This window comes from Peromyscus maniculatus, chromosome 1 (assembly GCF_049852395.1).
Source record: "Peromyscus maniculatus bairdii isolate BWxNUB_F1_BW_parent chromosome 1, HU_Pman_BW_mat_3.1, whole genome shotgun sequence".
Taxonomy (NCBI): Eukaryota; Metazoa; Chordata; class Mammalia; order Rodentia; family Cricetidae; genus Peromyscus; species Peromyscus maniculatus.
In genome coordinates, this window is record NC_134852.1 from 180,159,955 (window position 1) to 180,186,381 (window position 26,427).

Here is a 26,427-nt window from a genome sequence, read left to right on the forward strand (position 1 = left end):
CATGGGCCTTCACAAAGCTGCACAGATTCAGTATGCTTGAGGAAGGCCATGACAAAGTTGACAGAAACCTAGACAGGAAAGCAACAGGTACATGTTTAGCTCCTCTGTATTAGAAGCATTGCCTAATTCTAGGCTCCGCCGGGTGCTTTAGCAACCAAACTAGGAAACTTCTAAGGTTCCATCTTTGAAATTGTGTGCCTCTGTCGGGTTGACTAAAATCTCAGGCTGCCAGCTTCCTCAATCTCATGGGCGACAACTGCTTTTTACAGCTATGTTGAAAACCACACAAGGACACAAATGCTCCCCTCCACATCAGTCCAGTAGTCCCTGTGGGGGGACCACAATAGTTATCCTATGCTTTATTTTTAAAATAGTGCTTGATTTTTAAAAGTTAAGTTAGTTTTATTAGAGAGCAAAGCATTCTTTGGTTTGTGGTAATTAAAAAGGAAGAAAGAAAAAAATCCAACAGCCCAGCATTGAGAACACCAGTCTGAGAGTTTGAAAAGCTCATCTAAGCTGGTGTGGCAGCACACACCTTTAAAACCAACATTCAGGAGGCAAAGGCCAGCCTGGTCTATAGAGTGAGCTCTAGCATAGCCTGGGCTACACAGAGAACGCTGTCCTGAAAAAAAAAAAAATCTAATCCAAGATTCAAAACCATAAATGCCAGTAGTTATGGTGCACAGTGACTGCTAAGATCAGCTGCAATCGTAGGATAATCTGTGAGTACTCCACTCCATTTTAAGGCCACCAGGTAGCTGCCATTCTGGGTGATAACAAATGGGTGCTTGGCATTGCCACTTTTATGACTGGATGCCTGGAGTACAGTAAAAATGCATGCATTTTCCTTCTGTCCTTCTTTTAGGTAACAAACTTCCTCCATCTCCTACAAGCTGACAAAATACGATCTGTTTTTTGGCTCACAAGTACCCCATGCTGGTCACACAGAGCTGTTTACAAAAATGCAGCTTGCTTCACCACAGAGCTGTTTCGGCGGCAGGCACCTGGGGGTTAGAAACAAGTGGCTACCTCTCAATCCTGACTTTAATTTGGGTTACAGAAGAAGGAGGACTGACTCTTCATAACTCTTCCAACCAACGATATAAACACACATGTAATGTGAAAGTGAGTTAGAGATCTGGCTTTAGGGAGGCCACTGAATTCTCTCGAGTTCTATAAATAACACTGCTCATGCTGAGAAAGAAAACAGTGCATGCGCACACATTTAATCTCTCCTGACAGAGATCACCAAAGTGAGAGTTGTTTAGAGGGAGACAGATGCCCAAAGTCTGTAAGGAACGTCCTCGGGACAGATGAGACAGGCATAGGCAGGGAAAACTTCCCTCTGGTTTTTGGAGAGCAGAAGCAGCTGGGGCGACTGCTCTGAAACCCGAGGCTCTGGCTGCATTACAATGCAGTGCTGAGTTTCTTCACCAGGGGTCATCAAAGGTCTGGGTTTTTCTTTGTCTACTTGTTGACTCACATTGTACACTGTATACTTAAGAACGCCTGAACGCCTCAGAATTGCTCACAGGGACATGCATGGTACTAGTACCCGCCACCACCCCAGCCCACGCCACCCCTTTTACATGGGCATCAAATGATTGTTCTCTCTAGATTTTTCCCAACACATTACAGGCAGCACATCCATTAGATACTTCAAGGGAAATGTGTTTTCTAACTAACCCAACTTATTCAACACAGAGGCAATGTGGCATTTAATTGGATTTTGTTGTTGTTGTTTAAAAAAGCATTTTTCAGAGGTAAGTCTATGTTGCTATTGTTTCCCAGATTGCATAAACCAAATTATGTGCTTGGATAGCAAGTGAGTTACAACTCTGTCTTGTGAGATTTCACTCTGGAACTCAGAATCTGGGATCCCAGGCCTGAGCAGGCCCATGGGAGAACAGGTCAACATCATTTGCTGAGACTTTATTGGCCACATTAAACAAGGAAAGAATGAATAACGAGTTTTCAGTGACGATCTTTGGAACTGGCTGAAGGGCAAGGTCTCACATGTCTTGGTGATCCTGCTTGGGTCTGGAGGGAACACTGCCCTTTAGCAGCATGACGTACTTAATCTCAGCTTTGCCTAAAGTGCCCTCACTGTCTTGACAATGAGCCTATCGTGGGCAGTCTGATTCTTTCTTACCCACTCTACCATATAGACCAAATTGCATCCTTGGAAAGCTCCAAGATGAAACGTGCTTCAACAACAACAAGGCATGGATTCCTCTTCTAGATGTTTCCCAAGGCTGCACAGCTCCTATCTAAGGATCAGATCCTCCCTCCTTCCTTGCAGGATGCGGGAAAACCACATTATGGAGGTGGGGTGTTTAATCTGTATTCCTTTTAGACTCTATTTAAAATGCAGTATTGCACCGCCCAAATCACCTGGTTTTAGAATGTGACAGTTGACCGTGGCTTCAAAATACAATTCAGCCCTTTCATGTCATGCTTTTGGAACCCCAGCTAAGTCCTTCAAGTCAGCTGCTTTAAGTCAGTCCTTTAAGTCAATAACCAATATGGTTATTGGTTTAAATATTAGGGCAACTCCATGTAGCTAAAAGAGAGGTTTATTTTATGGGGTAACTTAAAAGTGAAGGGATAGGTAACAGGGTCTGGGAAAGGTGAAGCGCAGTCCAGTGGTGTTCTCTGGAGAACTCAGCTCTGTCTACTTCCAGCATCCAGGATACAGGAACCAAGAGAGCCGGCCCATCTGGATTGGGTCTTCAGGGGTCCTCGGCTCCACCTTGTAGGCATGACGGTTACCAAAGTCTCAATAGGGGTGGCACTTCCAGGTCAAAGCTGGACCGGCTATCCACTACCTATGGTCTGTTCATTTATCCCTTTCTACCTCAACCCTTTCAAATAAAATGAAAACAAACCTTACAATACAAAATCTGTGAGGCAATGCTACACTAAGAGGTGAGCAAGGAAGAGAATGAAAAGAAAGTCAGCTAGGACTGACTGCCCGACCATTTGATGCATTTAGTTCCCAGCCCTGTGCAGAAAGCCAGGCACCATTTTACAGTCTTGTCAGAGATGCTGTAAGACTGCGGAACACATGAGATTGTGGGTGTGTCCACAGAGGACGGTTTGCTAAAGTTTGTTATGTGGAGAGGGATTGGGAAACCCATACAAGATGGGGGTGGGGGGGCGGTGAATAGACAGCAGTAAGAAGCCAGCAGCTTTGGAAATCTCCACTCTGCCCCAGGGTAGAGCAAACGTCCAAGCAAATGGAGCAACAGCACAGCACTTAACTTTGAAGCTGCTACCTAGGACCCCTTAACCTCATGATGTAATGTGGCTGTTACGATCCTGGAAAAAGTGAGTAGGGAAAAGCAAGACAAGATTGGCTGCTTTCTTCTTTTCTCCTGGTGTGACACAGTTCTTAAAAGATGAATGAAGCAGTACTTCTCCACTGACCTTCTTCTGTTTAATGTGAAATCACATAGCCCCACGCCAGCTCCTGTGACGACGGCACCCACCTCTGTAAGCCTCCTCCAGCTAAATAGCAGGGACAGTTATTTCAAAGTGACATTTACACTGTCAATGGGGATCAGAATGGCTGAAGGGTAAGATAGCGATCAAGAGAGGATTAAATCCCAGAACCGAAAGGAGGCAGATATCTGTGAAAGAGATAAGAGAGCCTGGAGCTGTCCAGAGCTATTTCTATTTCAACAGCTGGGGACCACTGCAAGGTGCAGGTGGCTTTACCAGCTGGTGTGTGTGTGTGCATGTGTGACAAGAAGCTACTGGCTTGGTCCAATATTATTTAGTTGCTTCTTCATTCTCATTCACTCGCTGATGATCAGTTTTGCCATCTCCAGATTCATCTTGGGTCTACTCTACATACCTAGAAAAAGGTCAATCAGTTCCTAAGTATTGTATTGAGTCCAACAGATGACAGACACTGTAGGGAATGGAATTAATTTTTTAAACCCATAGGGCTTATCTCATTTTAGGCTGGGGGATTAAACACTTGGTAATATATTTCAAAATTCAGTCCTGTTCATGGAATTGTATATTTCATAGTTCTCCTGGGGTCGGGGCAGGGGAGTTTGAGTTCCTATTTGAGAGTGATCAGATGTTTTAAAGAGGTTTTTAAAGAAAAGATGAGGGAACTGGTGAGTGTCTGCCTCGTGAGAAGAGGAGGGGGTCTCCGTGGGCAAAGACTGCAGTTCCTAACTGCTAAAAGCATATTTATAGTAGACTAGGCCCTCTGTTTCCTTTAACATTAAAAACAATTCGATCCATTTTTGCAAAAACAAAAACAAAAATTGTTGAGGATCTTGAATGTATCAGAGGGCTGGAGGCATAGCTTAGTGATAGAGGACTCGCCCAGTATGAGCAGGCTCCAGGTTCAAGTGCTAGCCCAGAGGCTGCTGGGGAGCCGCAGTAACATGTCAGTGAGTAGTCGTGTAGTCTAGGAATTCCATGAAAAGAAGAAGAGGGAGAGAAAGAACTATCAACAGAAGAGCTTGAGTAAAGGCAGACTCGGTGAAGGCGACATGCCAGGAAGGTTCAAATCAAGGAAGTGCCTCCCATAAAAGAGGTCCTCCTATCCTCAATACTTTCTCGCTAAAAGCTGAACAGAGGCCAGATGACCATCTTATAGAATATTATGTACAGGATTCCACAGTCAGGTTAATTAAATTAAATAATTCTGAAAAATTCTTAGCTAAGCCCCATGGAGTCAGTAAAACAAGAGTAGACAGGAGGCACTTAGGAAATACAATAAACTCAGAACTAAATCAGACAGGAAGCAACTGAACCGGACTGACTGCCTTGTTTCGTGAATTTTACTGAACTTCAGAATGAGACAGTTTCCCCCTCCATTGGCACACGGCTATCCACATCTTCCATTCTTCCTGTTCAAAATCAATGAGTTAAGAATGAACTTCAAAAATCACTACTAGATTTTTCAGTGAATTTTGAAGGGCATTATTTAATGTGAGTAAGCTGGGCTGACAAGATAACTCAGCAGATAAAGGTGCTTGCTGCCAAGGCTGATGAGCTGTGTTCTAAGCCTGTGATAAAAGTATTGGGAAGACGGAACTGTCTCCTGTAAGTGCTCCTTTGACCCCCAAGAGAGCACCATGGCGTGTAGGAATACACACACACACATACACACACACACACACACACACACACACACACAGAGAGAGAGAGAGAGAGAGAGAGAGAGAGAGAGAGAGAGAGAGAGAGAGAACTATGTAATTAAATGCAATTATTTGCTAAAACTCTAAAAGAACAGGTTTTATTGTGATATTTATTTTCCAGTTTCTGATATATAAGGAATTATTGAAGCAAACATCTGGAGTCTGATATGTGAGTGTCACAGCGAGGTTGAGAATCCTGAGGTCTAATATTCTTTTCCACCATCTTCCATGTGTGTCTTTTACCTCATTATCCAAGATAGCTCTTGGAGATCCTGCCTTCATCCCAAGAGCAGGATGGAGGAAGGAGAGAAACAAACCACACCTCCCCTTTTAAGCATTTCCCCTGAAATTCTCACAGAACACCTTCCCCCACCTTACCAGCTGTTTCCTGACAGATACAAATTCTAGGGAGGATAATGCATAAAGTCTTCAGGGCAGGGCAGGGCTGGTTTAGACTGAGCTCAGAGCATGCTATTGTCTTGATTTCTGTTTCCTACAAAGTGTGAATGCATGCAGAGTTCAGACCCAAGTTTTAGAGTAAATGGTGCTGAATAATGTAAGGAGAATTTTACATTGACAAATGATACCAATATTTTTGAAAAGTATTTATTTTAGTTCTTTAAATTTAACAAATGTAGATTATAGTATCAGTTATTCATCGTTGTTTTTAAGAATAAATTAAGTGTTGATTAATTTGATAAATATGATGCCATTCTATTGTGAAAATAATATGATCTTTCTATTTGTCTTTTGCTATAAGATAATGGGGGGTCCCTTTGAAAATAGATATTATTTTTTTCCTCAAGAATTACTCTTAGACTTTTGACAGTCAAATCATTTCCATTAACAAGTCTTTCTCATACCAAAGTTCCAGATGTTTTACTTGAATTTTTTATTTTATTTTAGGTGAAGCTTGGGGAATCCTGCAGAAAAGGGGAAGAAAGGATTGTAGGGGCCAGAGGGGCCAAGGACACAAGAAAACCCACAGCATCAGCTCACCTGGGCTCACAGGGGCTCACAGAGACTGAACCGACAACCATGGAGTCTGCATGGGACTGACCTAGGCAGTCTGCATATGTGTTACAGTTGTGTAGCTTGATCTTCTTGTGGGACTCCTGAGAGTGGAAACGGGGGCTGCCTCTGATTCTTTTACTGGACCCTACTCCTCATACTGGGTCACCTTGCCCCGCCTTAATACATGGGGAGGTGCTTAGTCTCACTGCAACTTGATGTGCCATGTTTTGTTGATACCTGTGGGAGACCTGCCCTTTCCTAAACAGAAACAGATGAGCAGGGGATTGGGGGGTGGGAACAAGGTGAAGGGTGGGGGAGGGACTAGGAGGAGAGGATGGAAGGGAGACTGTAACAGGATGTAAAATAAATGAATTAAAATAAATAAATAAAAGTTAATTTAATAGTTTTACATGTGTTATTTTCTTTGAATATTTTATTTTATCATTTTCATTAATTCTTTGAGAATTACACCCAATGTATTTTGATCATATCCACCCCCGACTCCTTTCCTAAACTCCTCCCAGATCCACCCCAATTTCCCTACCCACCTCTAACTTGAACTTCATGTCTCTGTTTTTAATTCAATAACCATTGAGTCCAATGAGTGCTGCCCATCCTATACTTCTATGTTTGGGGCCATGTACTGGAGCAAAGTTGAACTACCCAGGAGCCTCTGTCTTAAAGAAAACTGACATTCCCTCCCCAGAACCTATCAACTTGCCTATAACTCCTCAGCTAAGGATAGAGGCTCATGAACCCCTTCCCACTCCATGCTAGAGTTTTGACTAGCTTGGTCTGGCAAATCTAACAGTGTGGGTTTGTCCTGCCATATCCAGAAGACATGGCTTGGCTCCAGTCTGTCCTGACCCCAGCTACTAAAATCTTGTTCTGTAACTCTCTCTGTAGAACAGGCAGACTTCAACCACCTAGCAGGTCTCATGGCTATTTCCTGATTGCTGGGATTAAGGTGCTGTACCTGACGATTCACATTGCTCATTGTTCGACTTCTGCCATGTCCTTATTTATCAAGGACTTGGAGTATAATCAGGCAAAATTTCCAACATTATGTAACTCTGTGGAATCACAGATCATTTTAAAGATTTTAACCCCCATTTGCAATTGAGTTTTACTACCAGATGTTCAGGATTCCCTGTCTGAGATAGACTCGAATTCACAAATATGGTGGATATGTAGAAATGCTGCTTAGTAGAGAGGGATGCTCAAAATGGACACTATGAGAAGTGGTAAGTTTATTAAGTATTTTTGTGTTTTAAAAACTCTTGAACCAGGCAGTAGTGGCACATGCTTTTAATCCCAGCACTCGGGAGGCAGAGCCAGGCAGATCTCTATGAGTTCAAGACCAGCCTGGTCTACAGAGTGAGGTCAGAACAGGCACCAAAACAACACGGAGAAACCCTGTCTAGAAACAAACAAACAAAACTCTTGTTTCTGTCGACAATTTGATAAATATAAGATTTTAGATAAAGTCTTGAATACTGAGGACTTCCTATTTTTATGTTATACTAAGGTAGTTAGGAAACTAATAAAAATTATTTTTGTGCATAGTATAAAAGTACTTATCTTGTATACATATAGGATATTATATAATTATATAACAACATATTTATAATTATATAAGATATATAATGATACTATATATATACACATTCACATAGACCTTGAGCTTTACCTTGAGCCTTACTAAGTACTATGCTAGAAGTATTTTATATTCTCTCTCAAATAATACAAACCTATAGAGTAAAATTTCAATTCCCATTTATAAATCATAAAACCTGGAGAATATAAGCAATTTGTAAGTACAGAGTGTTATAGGGCTCTTATGTAAACCAGGATTGTCTGACTCTAAGACTTTTGTTATTTACCCTAAAAACATGCTATGCTTCATGGTTTTTATCAATATGTTCTTAATGGATTATTGTCATTAATGGGAAAGAAAAACAGGAAAGAATGTTTCTTTCTGGTCAGCTTAACATAAATGAGTCTTGGTGCTTCCCCGAAGGCAGAGTGTTTGCATCTTCATGTGTTTCTTAACACCTACACATATAAATTAAGATGTTTTCACACTGCAAGCCATCAAAGCCCTTGGCACAACTGTCTTTCGATCAATGATCATCCAGACATAACCATTAGGCCAGCAAAATCTGAATCAGCTGGGATCCTGGACCAAGGAGACAACTCAGTCAGTAAAAGCACTTGCTGCCCAAGCCTGAGGACCTGAGTTTGGTTCCCGGGATCTGCATGACTGAAGGCACTAACTGTCTTTTATAAATTGTCCTCTGACCTCCACACACAAGCTGTGGTATGCACAGGCCCACAAACATGTACACATGAAGATAGATAGGTAAATAAATGAAACATAATTTAAAAATATAAAAAAAAAAGAGTGATATGGGGTCTTTGGAAAGGCAGACTCTGTCTTGACCATACTGATCAAGTCTCTGGGTAGAGTCAGATAGAAGCTTGGCTTTCACGTCACTTCAGGTGGTTCTGGAGAGCAGAGAGCTTTGCATGCCTGACTGAGTCCATAAGGGACCTAATTTTCTCAATAAGCAGAAGGACAGAGGCAAGATGTCTCTGGAAACAGCAGGAAAGGCCACATTCTACCTCTCCTTTTTACGACTTCCTTATTTCTGTCCATTTGGACAAGTTACCTTTTCCTAAGGCTGACTTGCCTCAGGACCATCACCGGCAGGGCAGAAATGAGCCATTCATTCTTTTCCCAGAAATCCTCTCAACAGTTTCACCCATGTTGCAGCTTTCAAAGTCCTATTATCTGTCCAGGTCTTTAGTCAGTTACCAGAACAGAGTGGGACCAACAGGACTGTCTGAAACACTCTAAAACCCATCTGTTCTCTGGGCAGGCCAAAGATGATGACAGCTGAATCCAGGAAGGTCTCAGGGTAAGAAGATGGCAGAGCAAGGAGGTGGTGTATGGAAACAGACAGTGCACAGTCACCAGCAAACATGTGCATCCCCACCGCAGTGAATTCTTCCACTCCAAGAGGACAGCAACCTGGAGCTCGCAAACTTGTTTGAATAAACCAATCATCCAGTTTCAGGTCAGGGCCAACAACCTAGGCATTGTAACACTTTCACATTTTGATGATTATGGTCTAACATTTAAAAGCAACTGAGCATAATAATATATTAAAGAGGTTTTAGCAGCATCAGTTAGAGATCTGTTTCGTCTATTTTAGTTAAATGTTCTATATTTTTACACCAGAGCTCTGAGATAATTATAATTAAAAGGACACAAAACTGTGACTAAAATATGTATTTCCCCTCCACAAGTCTTTGTGCTTCTTCAAATGACAGGTGTTTCTTAAGAAAGTAAATTCTATTCATTACTATCTTTGCTATCTCTTCTATAGCAAAAGAAAAAGAACTTGAATTTTAAATAATGACTTTTTAAAAGAGAGAAACTCTGGAGTGATGAACAGATTGCTTTGATAGCTGCTTTGCTGAACAGCGTGCACAGTTGTTTGGAGACAGGTAGGGATACATCAAACATTTAATTTTTGCTTGACTAGCACATGAAGCTATTAGCTGGGAAGATTAGTAATTACCAAATCCTTTACTCAAGCAGACATGAATGCCACACAGCTCTGCAACTGTTTAGTCGTAATATGGAACTGATCTCAACAGATGTAGTAAACTATAGTTCATATCCATAACAGACTAGAAAATATTCCCACAGCCTGCGTTTCATTGTGGGTCTGTACTCCAGCCTTCCCAGCCCTCTCGTTCCTTGAGTCTTTCAATTAAGTGCTTGCCTCATTTATATTCTACATCTGATCAAGCACCAAAAAATGTGGATTAGTCACATTCCTACATAAATTTGAACATTATGTAACAAGTGTCCCAGCCGTTTGAGAACAACTCTCAATGTGGTATTTTGGAAAGAGCCCTGGGCTGGAATACTGAAGCTCACACTGACTCCATCAACTACCCCCAGTCTGCCTGGAAATTTGTGCTGACCCACTCCCTTTCCTCCTGGACCTTAGATTTCTAGGGCAAATGTAGGGGGGCTGGCATTCATTGTTTCTGAATTCCCCATCTGTTCTATTGTCCTGGGCACAGGATGATTGGCATGAGAGGCAGACTGGCATGGTGTGAAAAAAACCCTTTCCTTCACGTCTCGGCTCAGCTACTTATTAACTGCGTGACCTTGGGCAAATTATTTAAAATCTCCAAGAGTGTTTTCTCATGGGTAAAGAGATAATATCAACCTTGCTCTCAGGTTGTTATGTGGTTGAGAAAATATACTGGGTGTAGTTAGCATGGCTGGTGCTATATTAATGGCATAATTTAAAAGAAAAGGAAGAAAGACACCATTTTTTTCTCCCTAATCTTCTCTAAAAATCTTGGAGCAGAAAAAAGAAAAAAGTAAAATAAAATAAAAGGTAGCGAGGCGAGAGAAATGGCCTGGCGGTTAAGAATACTTGCTGTTTTTGCAGAAGACCAGTTTCAACAGCCAGCACTCACACCATGGTCCACAATCATCTATATAACTCCAGTTTCAGGGGATCAACTGCCCTCTTCTGGGCTCTATGAGCATCAGGCTTGCACATGGTATACATACATACATGTAGGCAAAATGCTCATACACATAACATTTAAAGAATGTCTGAAAAATTAAAGATTCATAAACACAAGAACTCTTGACCTAATATCTGGTCATCTACTCATTCATTAACCCCTTGCTATGAAGAAATTGGTTGCTGCTGACATGTTTCTCCCTGCCTGAGATCTGTACATCTCTAAATTCAGAATTCAGGGCTTGCTAAAATTGAGGTTGCAGGGTCCAAGCTTCAAGATTTGAAGTGCAAGAGGTCTGAGAACTTTGATTTCTTAACATTCATGTAGCTAAAGTTGCTATTGGTGAGGATCATAACTGGTTACCATAACTTGAAAAGCTTACAAAACAACAAAAGTTCTAGACCTTTCCATAGAAGTTCTGATTCAGGAAGGAAGCCTGGATCCTATGAATCTACCTTGAAAACTCCTGAGATGACCCTTATGTTCAGCTATTTTGGTGGCACCTACTGTTCCCAGCTCTGTGTCCCCAAAGTCTCCTAGTGGTTTTATTCATATAATAAATTTCTCTTGACTCTTAATCTTTCTGGGCCTGTCTTCATGTTCACAGTCAAGTGTCACCAGAATCACTTCCGCCTTTCTTGACCATGGGATTTCTTCTTAAGTTGATCTGGGCATTTGTCTTGTCAGAAACAGGAACTCTGGATGCCTTATGAGCCTAGGTTTCCAGCCTTGAAGACACTGATCTTGTGTGTGTGTGTGTGTGTGTGTGTGTGTGTGTGTGTGTGTGTGTTTTCTTTCACTCTGATCCTTTCCCCAACACACCGAATAAGCTCCTTCAGTGCAAAGATAGCATTCTATGCAAAGCACGTTCTAGAACAGAATGGCAAACAGTAAGCGATCAAACTAAGCTGCTGACCACACAGAAAGCCAGTCATGACCAGCTCCACAACCATCCTCTCAAGGCTGTGCTTTTCACCAATGTTTCTGTAGTAATAACTGACATTCAGGGAGCTAACTTTACAGCCTTTTGAGTGTGAGGCACTAGTCCCTGCCCTTACTCTGTATCAACTGGCAGGGTTATGAGTTAATGAGCTCAAGGCATCTTACATTCATCACGGCCTTGTTCTCCTCACTGACTTCAAGTGAAAATAGCCACGGCCATCCCTAGAGGCGAGTGAAAAGGAAGAGACAGATGAAAAGGAAGTGAGGAAGAGGAAGAGGTCACAGGCTGGGGGACTGTGTGTCTCTGGCTCTGAGCCAGCAATTCCTAATCTCTGTAGGAGGATTCCTCCAGCGCTGACTCAGCAGCCCGGAAGTAGGCCCTTCTATACAGTTTACAGAAACAAGCTACCATCACTTTGAAAATGAAGAGAGGCCCTGCTCCTTGTTGCAGGCTGCACTGGGGGAGCTAACTGAGGCAGTGCTGGAGAGCTTGCCTAGGTGGTGACGGTGAGAGAAAGCTGGCGGGCTGACCAACCCAGCTACCACCCAGGCCCAGAACCAGGGCTAGGAGTTGATTCACCCCAACAGCCACCTCATCTATGAACTGTTGGAGCAGGTGAAGGGAAGGAACCTACAGGTCCAAAACAGCAGGATCTCCATGACACAGGACCACAAGAGCCCCAGTGAGAGCCCATTATCAGTGACACAGCAGAAGCCAGAGGCCTCCAGCCAGGCCAATGACTTGTGGCAATGGACACTTGCAAGAAAGGATGAGTGGACTACAGGGTGAACTGTGTGACTCAGTGGGCCACACTACAACTGCCAGGACAAGAGTCTTCTCATTATTATTTTTATTTTTTTAAATTTTGTTTGTTTGTTTGGTTTGGTTTGGTTGGTTTGGTTTTTGGCTTTTCTATTAAATTTGGTTTTGTTTTGGAGGGAGGTTGCAAGGGCAGAGGGTGGATGAGAGGGGACAGGGAGATAAGTGGGATTGGAATGCATGATATGAAATCCACACAGTATCAATAAATTTTTTTTTTTTTAAAAAAAAACAGAGACTTTACTGCCTGGAGGAGGTTTAGAGTCACAGCTGAACTAGACAGTAAGGTGCGGAGAGTCCCTATTCCATTCGCCACCTTCCCCAAACCCCAAACCTTCCTCCCACCCATATTCCTCACAACTGATGAGAGCACTGGCCCTTCCTAACCCTGGGGAGTCAGCCCCCTGTTCTGGGGTTCCCTCTTGGTGCTGTGTATTACAGGTTTGTCTAGATAAGGACATCTGTCCGCCATTGCACTCTCACACACAGCACTGCCTCTGCCCTGTGCATCTGCTGTACCACATCACTCACCCCTTCCTCCTCCAACCCTCATCCGTTCATAAAGTACAAGCACGAGGCAGAACCTTAAACCAAATATGATAGCATGTGGCTTGACTCTCTCAATTACAACGTGCATGTGCATTTAACCTCTGTAAGCCTATTTATTCTGTGCAGTAAAAAAGAGAGGAGAGAGAGAGAGAGAGAGAGAGAGAGAGAGAGAGAGAGAGAGAGAGAGAGAGAGAGAGAAGAGAGGAAGAGAGGAAGAGAGGAAGAGAAAGAGCAGGGAAGGAGAAAAAAGGGAAGAAGGGAGGAAGACACTTGAGAAACTAACTTTGAGTATAAGGAATTTGGTAGGGGCACAGCCCTGAGTAAGGGGAGTTATGGAAATTCACAGGGTTTGTCTTATGGTGTCTGTGGATACTCATGATTTGGGGAGCACTTGGTGGGAATCGAGGGTTCAGTATGTCTTGCAATGGGCAAGACCGGTGTACTAAAGGACTGTTCTCTCTTAAGTGAATTTTCAAGTCACAGAATTTTCAGTTTGAGTAGCCAATCATATAATTAAAATAGTTGTTTATGATAATCCATTTGAAGATCCTTGCTTGCTTTAATATAAAAACATCAAGTAATTTTCTGTGGTTGTAATATGCACTGAACTTTCTAGGCGAAAATTGCCATGTGTTATTATTCATCTAATTGGAAGTGTAAGTATTAAGAGTGATTTGTCTATTTTTATACTTATATGTAGAACATACTCAAAATATATAGTATATGCATACATACATAAACACACACATTCTTGAATACTAAGCACTATTAAATTATATGATATATTTTATTATATATTTGTATCACCTTTTTTTTTAAAGTTTTTCAAGACAGGGTTTCTCTGTGTAGTTTTGGTACCTGTCCAGGATCTTGCTCTGTAGACCAGGCTGGCCTTGAACTCACAGATCTGCCTGGCTCTGCCTCCTGAATGCTGGGATTAAAGGCATGCATCACCGCCTGGTACCTTTATTTTTAAAACATGAAAAATAACTTGAATAGAGTGATACTAGCCAAATGCTACTTTATAACTTCAACCTTCTGGATCTGAAGGGTGTGAAAGCACTTCACTCTTATTGTTCTTATTATAGTGGAGCTGTACTCATACATTTACACACTAAGACACATTATTTTGTTCTAAAATCACTGTCTCTTCATTGCCCCTTGCACTACAGTTAAAGTATTATACTGACATTTTTGGAATTTGTGTTCTAAGATAAGGTGTTTCACCTGGAAGTTAACTTCAGAACAGTGAAAGGGCTAACACAAAACAGCCAATCTACAGAGAAGCCAGGACCAGAGGGATGCGGAAGTACCGCAGAAAGAAAGGCTAAAGCTTGCTATGAGTCCTCACGCACAGGAAGCTGGCTGAATTAGAATTAGCTGAGGCTGGATGGTTCTCTGCTCTTTATACTATCAAGGGCATTCCACGAAGGACCACTCAGCTTTCTGCCTCTGTCCTCTAGCGCGCATCCATTAGTTATGACTCGGCTTGGTACTCTAAGGACAGAACAGAGACAGTGTCCTCAAGGGTGAGTCAACTATGGTGTAAAAGCTGCCCCTATAGAACAACAGGCGCTGGCACAGCTGGACCCTAGTTTGATACACACACGTACATTTGTGTCTCTGAGCTTGCTGAGAACTCCAGCATTTCCTAGTACTCTGGTAAGTTCTTAGAGCATTTATTGTAAGATGGTTTAATGAGGCTGTGTTTAAAATATTCTTCTAATTGTAACTGCCAATGAAGATACCCTCTCCCTCAAATGTGTCATCACGTTTGTGAAAATGTGTTTGAATATTTAAGAGAGTAAAGAAAAATTTTGTCATAGGTGTTGTTGTGTTTTTTGAGACAGGGTTTCTCTGTGGAGCCCTGGCTGTCCTGGAACTAGCTTTGTAGACCAGGCTGGCCTTGAACTCAGAAATCTGCCAGCCTCTGCCTTCCAAATCCTGAGGTTAAAGGCATGCACTAGCACTGCCTGGCTAAGAAATTTTAAACTGAAAGTCAAGATGAGTCTCCTTTTCATGCATTAAGTGCTTACAATTCGAACAGTAACGTGTTCATCCTAACAATAGCTGTCTGAACTGGGGCGGACTACCCAAGCTTACTTCAGAGAAACACAGGCCCGGGTTCACATTTGGAACTTGTTAATACACGAAAAACTAGGGAATCACACCCGTGTCATGTGGTTCCATAGCCACTGGCCTCACCAGGGAGCTTCTTCACTGTCTCTGGCCCTCATGGATCTGTCAGTTTGTCCAAACAGCCTGATTCCTAATCATGGGAAGGACATAGTAAAAAATGCGATCTTGGCTCTGCCTTTTGATATAGTCAGAAAATGATAAGCCAACAAATACTAAAAGAACATTGGAAGGCACCACTCTACCTTCCCTATCTGGCTGGGCACGCCACTCCTTGAATCAAGAGGTGGCATCCATTTTCCTCTCTCTTTAATCTAGGCTGCATTTCTGAATCATTTTGGCCCACAGGTTATAACAGAAATCTGACTGTTACCTCATTGCATGGGATTTAAGAGAACAACCAAGAACTTTCCATTTCATTCTGTTCAAGATCTGAGCTACTCTATCAAAATTCTCACTCGCCCCTCTAGATAATGAGGTCAAAGCATCCTCTAGCTACCCCATCTTCCTCAGCTGAGAGACCAGGTGTCTTCAATATGATAAAGCCATGTTGAGTCCTCCACCCCCCAGCAGGCCTGTTTCTAGACCATGCTACCCAGCAGAGACGAGCTCTGTTTAAATCCCTAGTCAGTAGACCAAAAGCACAGAGTGCCTTATTTTTTATGCCATTAATTTTGGGTTTGCTTATATGGTACTACACGTTAAAGGTAGAAATACCATGTGGATTTATGGAAGAGAAAGGGTTCTAGAGGTGATGTAGAAGGGATGCAGAGAAATAGAGTTTGAACTGCACTCTGAAGGGGACAAATGTCTCTGAGAGCCACATTTCCATAACCCTCCCCCAAGCACCCTCCACCCTAAGGCAGGAGTGCTTGTCTTAGAAGCAAAACACCACAAATGACAATTGATTAAAAGTACACATAAAAGGCCCAATAGCCAGAATCTCTGTCACATTGACAGGGTGATGTGCCTCAGAACCTTACTCCTCCGTGTGAGCCCGCCCCTTTCCCTCCTCACCCCACTCCTCCCTGGGTCTTCTTTTTCTTTATTGACGTCTTCCTTTCTCTCTTCAAAGGTGCCCCTCAACCTTCCGGAGCACCTCTACTTCCTGCCATAACAACATGCTAAGATTTTCCCCCATGTGTTAATTTTTATGACTTCCAAAAGGAGTGTTTTTTTCCTAGCAGGTACCCTTGAAGGGGTTGTGGAATTATATGGTACCCAGTGTGCAATTAATTTGTTATAAAGAAGAAAAAAGGTAGGTGTGTGTGTGTGTGTGTGTGTGTGTGTGTGTGTGTGTGTGTGTGTGTTTCCTGCAAGGGAAGCAATAAAAGTCAATGACTTTTGCTAACTTTCTTCTCACAATTTCTAATGAGTCAACATGTGTTGAGGAGAAATTAGTCAGCGCAGAATAGATCCTATTATGCAGTCCCACTCTTGGAAGCATGAGTCAGAGATTCCTGTGCAGCAGCGCTGCTGTGAGCACCTGGCCCCATGAGCAGGGCTGGGGTGAAAGAGCTCTTTGTGAAAACTTACAAAAGTAGCAGAGAATCCTTCAGAGTGCAAATGAGAAAAAGAACAAATGCCATGCTCAGATGTTAGTTCTATTATTATAGGGAAAATGCATGTCATTGTTCTCCCCTACCCCTCTACCTGGTGAATGGTCACAATTTGTAATTGGTCTGATGACCCCCCTACTTTACTACATAATGCAAATGGAAGTGAGATGAGCATTCAGCATGGGAATCGCAGTAGATCTGACCTCTCACTACACACACACACACACACACACACACACACACACACACACACACACGCACACGCCTACCTTTGACCATTCATTATATTCCTCATGTGCTTAATTTGAGTTGTCTTGTATGTAAAGCACTGAACTGGAATAGGGGAGGGAGCCCAGGATGCATGAGACATTGTCTGTCTTCTCAGAGGTTGGGAGCTAAATAGAGATAATATCATAGTCAGAATGACCAAGGTACGTGAGGGACGCTTTGCAAAGATGTGATTTGTGAGCACCAACATGCCTTCAGATTCAATAGATATTTCTAGTTGGATTTTGTTAAAATCTTACACACAGTATTCAACATGGGATCCAGTAAAAAAAAAAGTGCATGCTATCCTCTTCAATTTGAACAACCACATACATACTGTGTATATTTCTGGGACCCCCTAAATGGGAACCCAGTGTCTAATATATTCTGGCAGGACAAAGTCTTTAAAGTTTGAGGATCAAAGGTTGTAGTCATAACACAATGAAGCTAGATACACATCATGTCAAGGCTGTTCACGGCCTTTGCTACTGCATATACTTGTAAATATTCCTTATAAGATTTATCTTTCCACTAACTAATACTGTCAAGGTAGGGTAACAGTGTATTTGGATAGTCACAGTTTTAAACACTCAAAATCTTTGATTTTTTTTTTTAACAAACAAGATTGAATTAGGTAGGAGAAGGAGAAACATATGGGAGGGCACAGAAGTGGCAGGCAATTATTTTTAAGTTGGATATATTCAAGCCTCGCTTCGGCAAGGACCCAACCAGTAAATATCACTGTGGGAACGCTAACATGGAAACTGGTTTCGTCTTTGTTTATTTTGTATTGAATAAACATTGATGGAGAAGCTGCTGCAGGGTATTGTGCCTCCTACAGACCTGCTCATCCATCTGCCTGGTCAACCTTTCTGTGGAGATACAGTGCCAGGACCACAAACTCAGCGTGTCCAATTGAAACTCATCTGGCCCCAAACCTGTTCAGTCCGTCTGTGTTTCCTAGCTGGGTCCATGACGTCATCAGCCTCCCAAATGCTCAAGTGAGGCCTTGTCATCACCTTCAGCCTTCAGCACCTCCACTGCAGCCCCCCACATACTATCTCGATGGCCAAATGTGATCACATTACTCCCCTGTTTCTGTCTCATAGTCCCAGCAACTTTCGCCTGGATTGTTTAATCACCTACTAGGGGGTCTTTCCATGCAAAGGGCCCTTGCTAGGGTTTTGCCACTGTGCATTTATCTGTCTGGAAAACAGGGAACAGGTTAGCTATGGGGGAAGAGAACTCTTTCTGCTCTTGTTGGTTTGAATATGAGAAGACAGAAGAAGCAGAGCCAGGACAGGACCTCCCAGCCACGTGAGTTCTGAAAAAAGCCAATGCTCTTCGTCTTCGTCCCTGGGGAGACACTTAGATTTGGTCAGACACTAATATTTTCTCCCTTCCTTCCCGTTAAATCCACTTCTGATGGCTTATTGTTACCCTGTCACAATCTAGGGTACTCTGGTTAAAACTCTTGTTAGTTATACACGCTGTCAGATAAGGAATAAATAGATTCCTTTTAGACGCTAAGCTCAATCCAATTTTCTTCCACTGGCTAAGATCTTTGAGAAGACAGCTTAAGTATTTCCTGTGAGTCTGAGTCCAGTTACTTCCCTCACACTTCAGTAACTGTTTCCTCAAAGTATCTCTAGTTGGAATATTCTTTCTCCATGTCTATGATTTTGAATCCCTATTGAAACTATGCTCCCCTTCTTAACAGCTGTTGCCAATATAAAGCTCTCTTTGCTCTAACCCCTTGGTATCAGGTTTAATCCATAGCTTCCCTCAGTACAAGAAACTGTGAACATTTTAGCGTACTGGTACAGCACCCTACTGTAACTTTCAACAGTTTGACCTATTTCCCAAGAGTTTTAGGGACCTCGCCTCAGTCCAAAACAGAATTCATGGCTAAGGCACAGAAAAGAACCAGTCTGCTTAGGAGGCAGGGTTGGAGATTTTATTAAAGACATTTGAATGCAGGCTTGAGCACAAGATTTAAGAGATAAAGAATCACTAAAAAGAAAGCTAGACATAAGTATGAGTCATAGCCCACTGATTTCACAGCAGCCATATATAGGATTTTCAAGATACTATCTATCTTAGTTACTTTTCTATCACTGGGAAGAGACATCACAACCAAGGCAACTTACAGAAGAGTTGATTAGGGCTTATGGTTTCAGAGGGTGAGTCTGTGAGCATCATGGCAGGGAAGCATGGGGACAGGCAGGCATGGCACTGGAGCAGTAACTGAGCGCTCACAACTTGATCCACAAGAATGAGGCAGAGAGAGGGCTAACTGCGAATGACAATGGCTTTTGAAACCTCAAACCCACCCCAGTGATATACCTTCCACAATCTGCTAATCCTTCCCAAACAGTTCCACCAACTGGAGACCAAGCATTCATATACACAGGAGCCAGCGTGGGGGGTGGGGCGAGGGGGCATTCTTCTTCCAACCACCACACTCTTTTTATCATTGGTTTGCTCTTGAGGGGCACCAGGTAGGAATGCTTCCTATAAGTAAAATTCTAACTTACAGAGACATAGAAGTCAGGTGTCTTTACTGTAAAGAATTCGGTTTGAGATTCTCAGACAATGTCTGTCTGGGGAACAAAATGAGGTCCCACCCAAAATGATGTACAATCAGGCCTTAGGTATTATGTTATTGCTACTTTAACATAATGCATTTATATATGAAAACAATATTAATTCCGTGTCCACAGCCCAACAGTGAATGTTGGTAAGTGTGCTGAGGTACTTGTCTACCATCTGGAGAGATGATTAAATGGCACTCCAGGGGACAGGTTCCTCTCCCTTCTCATGTCCCCACCATTTCCCTGTCTTTCTATCTTGCCTCAGAACTACTATAGCACATACCATGTTTTATACTTTGCACACCCCCTTTCCTCCTCAGTAATGAACTCTGCCTTATACTCTCTTCTGTCCTGAGTCCTTCAATCGTTGCATCAATAAATAATTTTATTTTCCTTTCAGTATATCATTAATCTTTACCAGCATTTGATCCTAGGCATTCTGTTGTCTCAGTCATCACAATAATGATGAACATTTGCACAGTTCTCATTATCTGCCAGGTACTATTCTCAACACTGCCTGAATTATACCATTTAATGTTCACAATAACTCCATGAGTTTAGGCATTACGTACTGGGACTCAAGTTCAAACAAACCAAATCCAAAGTCAGCACTCTTAACTCCATATTACTCTTCCTTGTACAAGACTGCAAGGGAAATATTGTGGCTTCCTTCATTGTACTGAAAACAAAGGGTTCAAACTCAGACATTGCCCAATAATGCCACCTTTAAAAAGATCTGACAATTCCAAGCATGGTGAAGAGGGCAACAGGCTAGGCTGCTGGGGCACAGTTGGTGGCAGTGTGGAGCAGAGGCATCAGTCGGGCAAACATTTTAGCATTGTCAAGTAAAGCTGAAGGTACACTAGATTTATAACCCACAAATTCCATCACAGGGACCATAGAGAAATCTGTGTCTACGTACCCACAGCATAGGATACATGCCTGTCCATGCCAAGGCTGCTCTGAGGGGACCAAACAGCCGAGAGGGCTGTCAGTGGAAGGATGGATGAGCATGCTGGTAGATTCATGTTTGTGACTATTTCACAACAATGAAAATTAATGAAGTATAGCCCTCTCTCCAATCACACAGATAAAATGCACAAAGAAAAGACTGGGTGAATGAAGCTACATAGGACCGAACACCATGTCTGATTTCAATTAAAGAATGAAAGTGGGCAAAAGAAGAACTGATTATGGAATCATATTCAAATGACGAAGCTGAAAATTAGCAGCAGAATGACTAATACAGAAGTCACAGTAAGGGTGACACTGGGAAGCAGGGAGTCTGGAGAAGGTCTGACAGAACTTCTGGGAAGTACAAAAAAAAAAAAAGGACTACTTTTTGACTTGGGTATTTTTTGACTTGACACATAATTGGCCTTAAAATAATTGGTTAAATTCTCATGAATATAGCACTCCTCTGCGTGTCAGTTAAATTTCACAATAGATAATAATTTCTTCAAAAGACAAATGGGGTAACTTATTTCCTGGGACCCTTCCTGGTAATCGGGAGCAGACTGTCTGTCTGTCTGTCTGTCTGTGCCCCTTCCCCCTGGCCTCTCCCCCTCCTTCTCCTTTGTCTCCTTCTTAAGTTCCCACATATAAATCTGTAATAAATGGATAAACAGGTAAATCTCGGTGAAGGAAGACCCGAGAACAGCAAGGAGAACGAAGACTGTGAGGAGACCACGGGGGAGCCATACCTGGTGTCTCTTGTGCCGTCACATCCTGGTATCTAAGATGATAGCACACACCTGTATCTTCAAGAGAAGGAGAGGGAAGAATGGGCACTCCTGTGAGGCCCTCACTGTCACACCAAGGAACGGAAAGGAATGCGTGTGCACATCAGAAGGTCCCCAACCCACAGTGTCTTGTAAAAGTTCTAGCATTTCTGTAGTTTTTAAACAGGACGGAATCCTCTGTGCTGCCCATTCTTTGACTCTGAAAGCCCTGCATAAAGCTGGGAGAATGTCTGACATCACCACCCAGAGAGGATAGCCCAGGACATGCAGTTCTTTTCTTTTGGTAAGGCCTGGAGCAAGTGAATTTGTTTCTAGAGACCAGGGTGGTGGTGGCCAAGCTGGAAGAACACACTGACGGGAAAACTAGTAAAGGAATCAACTTTAAATAAAAGAGTTCATTCTTTCTGGCCCTCCCGAGCACAGAACAATGCAGCCACCGGCTGGTGAGTCATGGCCACTTAGCCTTGGACCAAGCCACAGAAGCACATTGCCTTCAAATGTAGGATTAGGGCAGCGGTGCTTTTGAAAGAGGAACCTGCTGTATCACTCATTCCAGAAATCCTTCAGGGGTTTTGTTTTCCCTTTCAAGGAAGCAGGGGGACAACAACATTCCACACATTCTCTCATAGAAATGATTGTGGAGCCTGCAGGGTAAGAAGCCTTTGCTCCCTTGTCTGGTACAAAACAGGCCTCACCTTGGTACAGGCACAACACCACTCTCCAGGGGGTGGGAGGCTGGCAGCTTCTTCCACGATTCTCCACAAACCGAGCAGTCCTCGCACAGGACAAGGGCTTGTGACTTCCAGGCATTCAACTCCCCGTTCATCTCCTTCTCCACTCCTTTCCCTCTCCTGTCTTGGGTAAACTCTGCACACTGGTAGGATGAGCACCAAGTCAAGGTCACTACCTCTCTAGAAGGAATGCCGTGAGGGAGGACATGAGCAGGCTGCTAGTGTGTGAGGGTGATGCTTCTCAGATTGTATCATAGCAGGGATACAACAATTCCCCAACAAGCCTCTTGCTTTGTTGTGCAAATAGATGTAGTTTGGGCATGGGCCCGTGTCATGATCTCTAAATGATGAAGAGTATTATCTGGAAACTGTAGGTATGTTTCAGCACTGTGGGTTTGGTAGCACTTAAGATTTATTTGTTTGCTTGTATTATAAAAACCTGTAAGCACTGAAGAACTTGAAGAATATGGAAAATGCAGTTCACCCGGGAGGATAAAAGCATCATTCATCACGCCACTACCAGATAACTACTTAGGAATGGAGTGTGTTTGCTACCTTTATGCTATATTATAGTCATTTGCTTTATCTAATGTGTTTCACTGGAAGCTCTACAATACACCTAAATCAAATAGTTGAAAGGCCTATATTTAGTTAGACATGCTAATTCATCTCATTTGTAAATGTATAGAATTCTAGGAAAGTAGTCTCTAATCCAGTTCATAGAAGTAACAAATCAGTCATATCACTCATCTTGACTACCTCAGTTTCTCCTTCTGCTCCAGCTCAGCTGATGGTTCTCGTTATGGGCCTCATAAGATCAGAGTTTGGTTGGATGTCACCACCTACACCAGGGATGTTTCTTTCTGTATTCCAACCCTTGTGTTCCCAGCCACTCTCTGGAGCCAGCAGGCAATGTGAGATCTGACTCCCGCATTTCCACAAACGCAATTTCTGAGCTGGAAATACCTTGTGATTCATACGAAGAGCACGTGACAGGGATCCAGCCTACTGTCCTAACACAAGCACAATTCCCTATGGTGAGTTAGGGCCTTACTTCTTATCCGCACCTGCTAGAGGTCCTACAGCAAGAGGTTCCTATGCTGTACATCAGGGCAACAGCTGGATGCTAAGGTCTCCCTGGCATTTAAGGTGTCCCTGAAGAGTCCCTTCTCCATGCCCAGTCACCTTCTTCCATTTTTAGATTGCCTTCCAAGATCCACTCGCAGAGTCATGGATTTTGTCAGGTGAATCTGCTTCCTCCTTCTCTTACATATCTCTGTTACAGACATGTATCTGATTGACTTGTTCGCTTGGTAACTTAACCTGGCAAACTACCATACACTCCACTATGTCCTGTAATCTTTTAATATTCTTTCTTTTCCTTTTTCCATTGCTGAAGATCAAACTGAAGTCCCCCACAAATGTTGAGCTGCATGCCCCCCCCGCCCCCCCCCCCCGGCATTCATTTACTTCTACCAGCCTCTGTTCATCCCTTTCCCAATCCTCACTTCTCAGTCTGAGCCAAGGAGCTAATCACTTCCCCACTGTGACATCTTCAAGCAGAATCTCTACCAGTGGCAGAGCTGCCTCCCCTTCCCTTACACTTCCACCTCTGTCTTCCTCTGAGGCTTTTGGGGCTGCCTACAATGGGGTCTCTCCTTCCTCTAAGTTAAGTTGGTTTATGGCTTCCAATGTTGTAAACACAAAGAGAAGCAGACAAAGTGCATGTATTTCTATTTTCAAATAAGTTAAATAAAAACAAAGAAAATGCCATTATACAAAAGGCTACATTGAGATAAGGCTAGCTTCTAAAGTCAATAGTAAAAACCCTGTAAATCACCCAAAGTAGAACTACACTGAGCACACTTCAGTTTGCTATTCACTTGGTACAGGAAGGAAGTACTGAATAATCCAGCTGTTGATCTCTAGACATTCCAACTACTCTGTCTGTCATATAGCAATGAAATCTCCAGCAGTAAGTTCGGAAATAGGCAAAGAACGCTGACATGCTTCTGCTTTCCTGCAAGATCTGGTCTACAGAGCTGCAATACCAAACAGCTAACCTTAATCTACATGAGGAGAAGTGTGCTTGGGGTGTAGATCAACATTTGTGGGGACTTCAGTTTGATCTGTAGCAATGAAAAAAAAGAATATTAAAAGATTACAGGACATAGTGGAATGAGGGATACTTTGCCAGGAGTTAAGCTACTAAGCGAACAAGTCAATCAGCTATATGTCTGTAATAGAGAAATTTAGCCATTTACATGCATATATACACACACATTGTAGAAACTACCATTAACCTGTTGTAGCTACATATTTTTACACTCCCTAATTATTTATTAATTCTTTTTCCTTGAAATGTATATGTCCCTCCTTTGGAAATACAAATAGAAACTGTTTTTTGTTTGTTTGTTTGTTTTGTTTTTTGTTTTTTTGTAATAAAATCTAGCAATCAAATTCTGAGAAAAAGTCTTACTATGTAACCCTGGTTATCCCATAATTCACTGTGTAGACCAGACTGCCCTTGAACTCATAGAGCTCTAACTGCATCTGCTTCCTTGATATTAAAGGTGTATGCCACAGAATATAAATGTAATAGAATTTCTATTAGTGTTATGTTTTCAAAAAGCAAATTCCAAAATTAATATTAACCTGTGTCCCTTTATTAATGTTATTGTGTGCTTTTCCATACACAACACTTAAGATTTTTGTGGTATAAGGTTAGGGAATTAAACTTTCTCTAGAAGTGTTATCTGGTTTCATTGCCATCTTTTCCTTTTTCTTTTTAATAAACGTTTTTGAAACATCCCTTATAACATTCTAAGCTCCTATTCTGACATTCCAATAACTTACTTATTTCTACCCCAGATCATATTACCTTAATTATCAGAATTTTATAAAACATTTTATACATAGGAAATTAATTTTCTTCCTGCGTATATATTTCAAACCCCACCCTACAATCTCTAGACTCCTTCACAAGGCCTATGCCATTTAAATACTCTATTTATTCAGCCTGCCTATGGGCCTAACACAATAATAAACAGTAAAAATAATTTTCTTGAGGCTGGTTGGATGGCCCAGTGGCTGAAGTGCTTACTTCCAAGCCTGATGACCTGAGTTCAGTTCCTGGGACCTCCACGGTAGAAGGAGAGAGTCAGCTCCCCAAGGTTGCCCTCTGATCTCTACATGTGCAACATGGCAGGCAGGTGCCCCCGCCCACACACATAAATAAATAAAAACATATAAATACAAACTTTAAAAAAAATACTTCATTTTTGAGGAAAGGTGTCACCATGCAGTCGAGTTCGGCTTGGAAGTCAGTACACGGCTTCAACCTCCCAAGTGCTATAATTATGGCATAAGCCACTATACCTGGCTCAAAATGCTTCTGCTGTGTATACCATTGTTGCTTTCAAAGCGTTCTTTGTATGCTTTTCATTACGTCCTAATTTCCTCAGAGGAGACAGACAATAGGTGTAAGACAGGTTAGGCTAAACGGGCAACACTCCCTTATGTCTCAAAGCCAGGACACAGTACATCCTCAGAGAAACCTGTTGGCCTATATTGCCTTCGGTTGCATTCAAGTAGGTACAAGCTGGAAATCAACACGAGAACCATTATTTGTGATCAGTGAGTTAATGTCTCGTGTGAGTCAAGTGTATCGAAGAGAAAGAAGCCTTGCTGTAAGGTAAATCAAGATGTGAAGCCACGTAATTAACAGCCAGGTCTGTTGTCCTGGAATTGACCTGGCCAAATGGCACAAATGTATGGTGCCCAAGAAGCAAGGGACTGATGAGGGTGTCAGTTCCCTAAGGCTATAGAAAGAAACACACCACCTCAGTGTTCTAAAACAACACACATGTGTTCACCAACAGCTCTGGCGATGAGAAGTCTGAAACCAGTGTCACTGGGTGAAATCTCGGATTGATCATCCTCCTGAGAAACTGAACGAAAAATCTGTGTCCTTGCCTGCCCGCCTTTCTTCAGATCTATATTCTCTGCATCTCCTAGCACCCGCCCACTCCCTACATCATCATAGCCAGCAATGGAGAGTCATCTTGTATCCATCCTCCTGCTGATTCCAGCATTAGTCAAATCTTGCTTGGCCTCCTTCTCATCAGGACACATGAAAAAACATTTAGGGCTTGCTCCAGGTGACATACTACAATGTATTTGTTTCCAGATCCTTAACTTATGTCTATAAAGCCTCCTTTGCCTTACGGAAGTTCAAAGTTAGACTCTCAGCGTCATGGTTCAGCCCACCACACTGAGTGATGCAAAACCATCCCCACCGCAGATTTCAGGGCATGGAGAGACCATTAGTGCTCCCTCCAAGATAGGC

The 26,427-nt window shown here is 42.5% G+C and overlaps 1 long non-coding RNA gene across 1 annotated transcript in view; it reads right to left on the reverse strand.

The window, feature by feature from the left end:
• Window positions 1–21,480, reverse strand: part of LOC121823229 (uncharacterized) — a 73,647-nt gene extending 52,167 nt beyond the window's left edge. The window contains exon 1 of the long non-coding RNA XR_013047993.1: window positions 21,310–21,480. This is a non-coding gene — a long non-coding RNA (uncharacterized LOC121823229). The remainder of the gene's footprint in view (window positions 1–21,309) is intronic.
• Between the last annotated feature and the right edge of the window lie 4,947 nt (window positions 21,481–26,427).